Genomic DNA, 7,967 nt, shown 5'->3' with positions numbered 1-7,967 from the left:
CTCATGCACTAGTTATTTAAATGCATAAGTTGTAGACTTGTCAAGAAGCTTACTATTCTGACTTGGAAGCATCGTATCACCATTCAAGATTTTGAGGTTTTAATGTTTCTTTGTTGATTGTAATTATTACTTGTATCGTGGCATATACATAGAGACTTAGACTATTAAAGGAATTGAAGTATTTGAATGTTATGAAATCTAGTGACTTCTAAAACTATTTGAATGTTTATGTTAACCTTTGAATTATAAACTGATATGATACATGTATGTATGCTTAATTGAGTTTGAAATGGTTTTAGAATGATTCAAAATCATTTTAAAAATTTATTCAAGCTTTCTAAATTATGAGAATGGTTTTAAAGAATTTTCACCAAGTCGTGAAACGGTGTTTACGGAAAGAAAAATTGTTTACTAGTTAAGAAAATGTTCCAGTAACATCTCCTATCTGTATTGGATGTCGGGATTGATATGGGGTGTTATATAAGTAGTTGAGGAGATTTTAGTGTTTCCTATGATTGTGGGTTTGGGAGATGGATTGGTAGTTAAAGTAACAATGGACGACTAAAAAGTAGCTTGAAATGATAACCTTAGTTCAAAGTTTGAGTGTTGATAACGTGTTTGGCTAGATTGCTTGGCCGAAGTTCTCACATACGACGCCAATTTGTTGATGTCGTTTTTAATAAGTTAGGTTGATAAAGTGTTGATAAGTGAGATAAATTTCAAAAGAAGAGAAAAGGGTTAAAAGGCACCTGAGTTTTTTTTTTTTGGAGTGTCCTCAAATGTTTAAGTTAGTATTGGTGCAAACAATGGAAAACAAAAGAGATGCTTTTAGGTTTAAAAGTTAACAAACCTAACTTAGAGGCATACATACATTTTTATAAACTTCATATTCTATTAAGATTGATTAGGAGAATCTAACAACTTTATTCATAACTCCCTCGTGAATTTAGGTTCACTAGATCCCTCATATATTTTGTGCTATGAGGAAGCTTCAAATTAAAAATGTAGAAGAAGATGAGGATATTTTAAAGATAAGCACTAATCCTTTTATGAGGGAAGATCCCTTGATAGGCCTTAATTGTCTACCCTATAATGTATGTGGGTTATTTGCCTTTAACAGGCTTTTATTATTTGACCTAAGCATGCTCAGTGTGTCGTTTATGTTTGCTTAAGCCTAAACCACTCGTATTGATTACTTTGGGTCAAAAGCCAAGAAACTTAAATTTTAAATGAAATAATTACCATAAGCAAAATATTTTCATTTATAATTATTAAAATAAGGAATAATATTTGGTACACTATTAACAAAGTTGTTAAACTCCACAAGCAAGTCAAAAACTTAACAAGTGCCCTATGAAGATATAACAAAATATTAAAAAATAAATTTTTTAAAACTACTTATGAAATAAAAAAATACACTACCGATTTATCAAATATTAAACCTTAAAACAATATATAAATGTCAAATTATCAAATTTAATATAGAGAAATAATCTCTCTCATTATTATACCAAAAATTCCACATAACCGAGAACTATTGAATTGTCAATCAAAGTAATTTTGAACTTAACATGATTATGCAACATAAACATGATATTAAAAATAGTGTTTTTATACAGATATTAATAGTTGAACGATAATAAAATATGGACATTTCACGTAAATGAAAATACACATAAAAAGAATTATAACATTTCAAAACATATACAAATATCTAAGCAACATAACTGACATGCAAATGCAATACAAAAAGTAAAACACTACATGACATGAAAACATAAATATGACAAATATATCAGCATCTCAAAATCTATGTAAAACAAATTATTAATATGCCAAATTCTATATAGAATACCTTGAATATTACTACAATGCAATAAAAATAGCATAATAAAAATATAACATGAATATATAATTTTGGCTTCAGGGTGTTTTTTTTACTTAATTAGGTACTTGTTGGCAAAAGTAATCAAAAAGACCTTTTAACTGTTAACTTTAACAATTGACTGTTAAAATTAACTATCCCTATTTTTTTTCAATTAAAATCATCTTGTGTCACAACCACTATGTGACATGTGGCAAAAAAATTATAAAAAATAAAAACCAATAAAATTATAAAAATTATTAAATTTTTAATTAAAAATATAAAATTTTATTGAAAATTAGAATTTTTTTATAAAAATAGTAAAAGAAATATAAAAAATTGTAAAATTTTATAAAAATCATAAAAAAACTATAAAAAAACATAAAAAAATGTCCTTTAACCATTGACTAACAAACCCCAGTTTTTTTTTCAATTAAAGTTATCACATGTCGCAATACAGTGTGATATGTGACGAAAAATGATAAAAATAAAAATAAATAAAAGTAATAAAAAAATTATAAAATGTTTCTTTTGGTACGATAATTTTTATAATTTTTCTTACAAATTTTGTATTTCTTTACACTTTTTATAATTTTCTTACAACTTTATAAAATTGTATAATTTTTTTCTATATTTCTATATATTTTATAATTTTTTTATGATTTTTAATAATTTTTTAAATTTTAAATAATTTTTTATTAAAATTTAATAATTTTTATTTTTTAATTATTTTTTAATCACATGTCACGTCATAATAAAAAAACTAAGGGCAGTTAAGTGTTAAAGTTAACGAATGCATTTTGACAATTAGAATACCCAAAGTGCAAAATAATAATAATAATAATTTTAAAAAAATTTGAGAGTGTTTTAGTTTTTGATGCAATTTAAAAATTTAAATTCCCAATTTAGTACAAAAAAATAAAAAATAAGAACTTAATTTTTTTTTAAATTTGAAGACTTTTTACATCCATAAACTTATAGCTTTTACACAATTTTTTTCTTTCCTTTCCATTTTTATTTCTAACCCTTTTATTAATCCATCAAAATACTTTAAAGATTTTATACCCTAAATAACCTTTCAAAATCATTTAATACCAAATATTAGTTGTTGAACACTAAAATTGACATTGAGGAATGCCATTGTTATAGATAACTTTTACAAATAGGTATAGATTAGCTTGGTAAGGTGATGATGCGAGTGGTCAATTTTAGAAGAAGAGAAGGAAGATAGGAGGAAGAAGAAGAAAGTAGCAGAGAAGAGAGAAGAAAGAGTTGAGAGAATAATACTATAATTGCATAAAAATTAACCTCAGCATGCACTAGGTACTAAAAGAGAGAAGGAGGAATAACGGCCTTAACAACTGTCATTCAATTACAAGGCTGGGCATAAAACGCCCCGTTCTCGTTAAGCAAACCCCTCCCCTAAACGCACCGTATTCATTAAAGTATCCCACCCAAAACGTGCCATTTTTGTGTAACAATTTTAACAGAAATAAACAGAAATTAACAACTATTTTAATCCATAATTATGTGCCATAACAATATTCCCTCGTTGCAGCAGATCCTTGTCCTCAAAGATCAAAATTAGGATATCGCCTCTAAAATTCAGTCCAAATTTCCCAAGTCGAGTCCTCTGGAAATGTGTCTGCCCATTCGACTAGCACTTCCGTAATAGCATGATTCCCCTTTTTGATCATTCTTCTGTCAAGGATTCGTGTTGGTTCCTTCAGGATCGAGCCATCTGTTCCAACAGTTGGTAAGGTAGGTGAGAATGTGGTGGAACCAATATGTTTCTTCAATTGAGATACATTGAATGTAGGATGAATTTTCGTTCCCTCCGGCAGTTTCAATCTGTAGGCCATCGAACCGATTTTAGCTTCAACAGGGTAAGGACCATAAAATTTGGGAGAAAGCTTCTGATTTCACATCTTCCTCAGTGAATGCTGCCTGTAAGGTTGGAGCTTCAAGTAGACGAGGTCACCAACTGCAAACGACCGATCAGATTGTTTCATAGATGCTAACTGCTTCATTCGCTCTTGAGCTCGCTTCAAGTGGATCGTTTCGTATCTGCTAACTGCTTCATTCGCTCTTGAGCTCGCTTCAAGTAAAACCGAAGGAGCTTTTGTAGCGTTTCACGATACTGGAGTGTGCGATCCACTTGGGCTACCATAGATGATCCTGGCAGGTAGGGTAAGTGAGTTGGAGGTTCCTGACCATATAGGGCAGTATAAGGAGTATTGTTGATGGCCGAGTGATGTATGTGTTATACCACCACTCTGCCAAAGGCAGCCAGTGAACCCATTCTGAAGGTTTCTCACCAGTCATACATCACGAATATCCTTCAAGAAACCTGTTAAGGACTTCCGTTTGCCCATCTGTTTGCGGGTGGTAAGCAGTGGAGAGAAACAATTTAGTACTGAGGAGTTTGAAGAGTTCTTACCAAAAGCTGCTAAGAAATATTTTGTCTCTATCAGAGACTATGGACTCGGGGGTGTTATGCAGTTTGTATACATGCTCCAAGTAGAGTTGAGCAACACTTGCGGTAGTGAAAGGATGTGCCAAAGCTAAGAAGTGAGCATGTTTAGTTAATCTGTCAACCACCACCAAGATGGTACTTTTACCTTTGGATAAAGGAATGCCTTCGATGAAGTCCATACTGACAGCAGCCCATGCTCGATCAGGGATTGGTAATGGTTGCAATAAGCCAGGGTAGGCCGCATTGTCGCTCTTGTATTGTTGACACGTGATGTATTCTTGAACCCACTGTTTAACATCTCGTGAAAGCCCCTTCCAGTACAATAAACTACCTATGCGACGCCTCATGGTATGTATTCCAGAGTGGCCACCAACAGCCTCACTGTGAAACAAATCGAAGATTGCTCTTCTAAGGTCTGTGTTATGGCCGATCATCATCTTCCCCTTTCTCGTAAGAATTCTACCATCCCATGAGTATTTGGAATGGAGTTGAGGATTATGGAGCAATTCATTAGATAATTTCTGTAATTTCTCATCATCCAAGTTGGCTTGTAGAATTTTATCCCAGAGCTCGGACGAAGTGAGGGTCGACTCCCCCAAACATTGATGAATTTGAGCATGAGTTCTTTTAGATAAGGCATCAGCCACAATATTTTGAGACCCCTTGCGGTAAATGATGGAATAGTTATACTCGAGCATTTTAGACACCCATTTTTGTTGATATGGGGTAATAGCCTGCTGTTCTGATAAGAATTTTAGACTTTGATGGTCTGTTTTGATAACAAACTGTCTCCCCACCAAGTACGAATGCCACTTCTTAACAGCAAGAATGCAACCAACATTTCTTTGTCATATATAGATAGGGCTTGGTGTTTCACTCCCAAAGCTCGACTAAAAAATACCACGGGTTGCCCTCTTTGTTGTAACATAGCCCCTATGCCATTACCACATGCATCCGTTTTGACACAGAAGGGTTCCCGAAAATTTGGAAGGATTAACATAGGTGCTGTACAGATAGCTTTTTTGAGAGCTACAAAAGCGGTGTGTGCGGAATTTGTCCACTGCCACTGCTGATCCTTCTTTAATAATAAGGTCAGTGGTTGAGCCATGGTTCCATATTCGCGTATGAACCTCCTGTAGTAGCCAGAAAGCCCTAAGAATCCTCGAAGCTCATTGATGTTCTTAGGTGTAGGCCAAGAGAGGACTCCTTCAATCTTTGATAAGTCCATGTTGACAGTTCCTGCTGTTATAACATGGTCTAAATACTCAACCCGATCAGTAGCAAAGCTGCATTTAGACTTTTTAGCATAAAGTCTATTATCCTTTATCAACTGAAGAACTGCTTCCAAATGCTTCATGTGATCATCCCAATCCTTAGAATAAACTAAGATGTCATAAAAAAAAAGAGGACAAATTTTTTGCAGAATCGATTTAAAAACAGTGTTAATCAAGGCTTGAAAACTGGATGGGGCATTGGTTAGGCCGAATGGCATAACCAAGAATTCATAATGGCCTTCATGGGTTCGAAATGCCATCTTATAGATATCTTTTTCCCACATCTGAATTTGGTGATATCCGGACCTTAAATCCAGTTTAGAAAAGAAAGTGGCCTGACCAAGCTCATCCAACAGCTCTACAATAATAAGAATGGGAAATTTGTCTTTGATGGTCATGTTGTTGAGCTGTCTATAATCCACACATAATCGCCAGCTCCCATATTTCTTTTTTACCATGACAATAGGTGAAGCAAAGAGACTATTGATATCCTTTATGATCCCTTCCTGAAGCATTTCTTGCACTAATCTTTCAATCTCGTTCTTCTGAATAGTAGGGTATCGATATGGTCTGACTTTGACCACTCGTGCTTCATCCATTAGGGGGATACGATGATCCTGAAGTCTAGGAGGAAGTAACCTGAATGGTACTTAGAAAACATCCTCAAAAGAGGCTAACAATTGAAGTAGCATTGGATGATCGTAAGACTTTGGCAGAGTGAGTACTGTTTGTTGACTAAAAGATAATAGCATAGGTTGGGGACTGTAGCTGAAAATCTTGAAACATTTTACTGTTTAACTGCTAGACACTAGTTGAAGGCTGCCTGGAACAACTCCCTGCAAGATATGATTTTTTCCTCGATGTTCAAATTGCATAGTCAGAGAAGAAAAATTCCATATGATAGACCCCAAAGATAGAAGCCATTGGATTCCTAGCACAATATTACAGCCCTTCAAAGGTAACAAATAAAAGTCAGTAGTAAATGAAGATCCTTGAGCATCCCACTGAACATTTTTGCAGATTCCCATAGTGGACAACCGAACTCCATTAGCCACCATCACTCGTAAGGTAGCAATTTGTTCAGAGTATAAATCCAATCGCTTAGCCAACTTAGAGTCCATGAAGTTATGTGTGCTCCCTTAATCCACTAGAATAATAACTTCTTTGTGTCTTATGCGAGCTAAAAGCCTCATAATATTGTGCTCTTGCGACCCATGCAAGGCATGCAAAGAGAGTACAGGTGATGTGACCTCAGTTTTTAGTTCCCCTTGTTCCAACTTCTCCTTGCAGTCTTGAAACTCGTTTTCGGGGCTCTTTGGAACGGTCTCACCATCAGAGAAAACATCAATCACCAATTGGTACAGTTGAGATTTTTGGCACCTATGTCCTGGAGTGTATTTGGAGGCGTACCAAAAACAAAGCCCTTTACGTCTTTTATCATCCATTTCTGCCTGAGATAAAGATTTCACAGGACCCTTAGGACCCCCTGTGGCAAAAATGGTTTCAATGGTCCAACGGCCCCTCCATTGTATGGTAGTTTCTTTGCAGGTCCCGAGATAATATTCTCCATCATTCGGGCTAAACGAAATCCATCCATTAGGGTAGAAGGTGGAAATAACCTCAAATATTGTCCTATTTCTGGCTTGAGATTACTAACAAATATGGTAATGGCATGCTCCTCAGTAAGATCTATTTGATTAAGCAATCTGACAAAGGTATCATGAAATTGAGTAACTGACCCGTGCTACTTCAAAGTGACCAGCTTAGACATTGGATCTAAAAGAGTGTCGGAGCTAAACTGATCCCTAAGTCCACGAGCATAGTCTTCCCAAGATAGCTATTGTAACCCACCACGCCTCTGAACAAAAAAATGGTGCCAGTCCAATACCTTGCCTTCCAAATAAAGCATGACTACCTTGACCTTAGCCTCGTCGCTGACGCATTCAGAAGAAAAAAATTGCTCAAGCTTTGACCACCGTCTCTGAAAATCTGTGCCATCAAAACGTGGGCAATCTAGTCTGTATAGGTTATTAGTGACATCACCTGAAAAACCCCATGACAAAGTTCCAGTTTTCTTTGAATCTCGCAAAGGTTTTAGTAACAACTACTCCTCCTTTGAAGGTTCAAGAAGAACACTTCCCAGTATCCCTTTCCCTTTGTCTAAGCTTATTTCCACTGGATTTACCTAGTTGGGACCAACAGCATTAGGTGGTGTCGCTTGCCCCATGTATTGCTCAAATAAAGCTTAAAGACCCGTGCGAATCTCAGTTCGAATCTCCCTTGTTATTGTATCATGGAATGATTAGAACTTGCTATCAATCTTAATATCTAGATCTGACTTTAGCTGGGTGAA

This window comes from Gossypium hirsutum, chromosome A13 (assembly GCF_007990345.1).
Source record: "Gossypium hirsutum isolate 1008001.06 chromosome A13, Gossypium_hirsutum_v2.1, whole genome shotgun sequence".
Lineage (NCBI taxonomy): Eukaryota > Viridiplantae > Streptophyta > Magnoliopsida > Malvales > Malvaceae > Gossypium > Gossypium hirsutum.
Note: the sequence above shows the minus strand (reverse complement) of the source record.